Genomic DNA, 1700 nt, shown 5'->3' with positions numbered 1-1700 from the left:
TCTTGCTCCATCTATATGTGTGTGTGTGTCCCAATTCTAATTTTAACAAATTTATTTTCATACTAAACCTTTAGATGATGAAAACCACCCAATGGCATGAATGGTGATCCAATCCCTGCTCCCATGAACCTAAATAAAATACTTGAAGTAAGAATAGAAATTTTGGGACATTGATTGATGGTTCAAACGATATCCAAATCTTAGTTACAATCAAATCAAACGTCTCAACAAAGAGAAATCCAACGAGCTCATCAAAATATTTAAATGCTAAACTATCACTTCCTGATCAAATAAGTAAATAGGAGCTATGTTGTGTGTCATAAGGTCTGGAGTGATAAAGTAATGAATTGTTGTCTTAAGGAGGCATTGCGTTGTATGTGGTCATATTAGGAGGCATTGTTATACCATCTTCAGAATGCTTTGTTATGTCATATGTGGGGTGTGTTGTTACACCGTCATTAGGAGGAGTCGTTGCACCATATGTGAGTTTCATTTTTACACAATCATCGGGGTGTTGTATTGCACTGTATTCAAGGACATTGGTACATCAACTTTGGGAAGCATCGTTTTATCTTATATGGGATGCATTGCTACACCCTCATCGTGGTGTGTCGTTGCAACGTATTTGGGGGCACCACTACATGGTTTTTGGGAGACAGCGTTGTGAAGTATGTGTAGTGTGTTATTACACAGTCATTGGGTGTGTCGTTGAGTCATATTTAGGGGCAATGCTATACCATTATCGAGAGGCGTCATTGTGTCATATGTGGGGTGTGCCGCTACACCATCATTGGGAGGGGTTATCGCACCATATGTGGAATGCATTGTTATATCGTCATCAGAGTGTGTCATTACACCGTATTAGGGACATTGTTACACTGTCTTTGAGAGGCATCATTGTGTCGTATGTGAGGTGTGTTATTACACCTTCATTAAGATGTGTCATTGTACCACATGCGTGGATATTGTTACACCTTATTTAGGAGGCATCGTTGCATCGTATATGAGGTGTGTTGTCACACCGTCATTAGGATATGTTGTTGCACCGCATTCAGAGCATTGTTACACTGTTTCTCGGAGGTATTGTTGAGTTTTATGTGGGGTGTGTTGTTACACTGTCACATGAGAGTGTGACTACGGTGTATTCGGGGTATGTTGTCATGCAAGATGTCTCGTTACTCTACAATATACGTCAGGATTCGATAGTGCACGTTGTGGCTCCATAAAAAACTTTGTTGCAAGAAGCAAGTGGTAGTTGATTGTTGTCGATAATGATCGGGTCGACAATGATCGGGGGGTGGCAATGGTGACTAATATTGGTTAGAGGCGGCAACTATCGAAAAGGCTGTTGTCAAAGGTGATAACAACCTGAATTGGTCAGCGATGTTCACCAAAGCTGGGTGGCAGCAGTGGCCAGATTTGTCATGAAGCGGCTAAGTGTGTCGGAGTTGGCAACAATAGCTACTAGAATGGGAGGTATTCGTCAAATATGCGGTGCATAAGCAATTTTAAATTGTATCTTATTTTCTAAGCTTCAATCTCCTTATGTCTTTAGGTCTATCCTTTTTCTCAATAAAGGGACAGTGTTCTATTTATAGAGTCTATATTGCAAGTAAATAAAATCCAGACAACTCTATCAGACAGCGTGGAGAGATTCCCTCAATCAGATGGTGTTCAGCAACTCCCTCCCTCCCTCCCTC

The sequence above is a fragment of the Phalaenopsis equestris genome, unplaced genomic scaffold (genome assembly GCF_001263595.1).
Source record: "Phalaenopsis equestris unplaced genomic scaffold, ASM126359v1 Scaffold209127, whole genome shotgun sequence".
NCBI lineage: Eukaryota > Viridiplantae > Streptophyta > Magnoliopsida > Asparagales > Orchidaceae > Phalaenopsis > Phalaenopsis equestris.
This window is presented reverse-complemented; position numbering follows the sequence as displayed.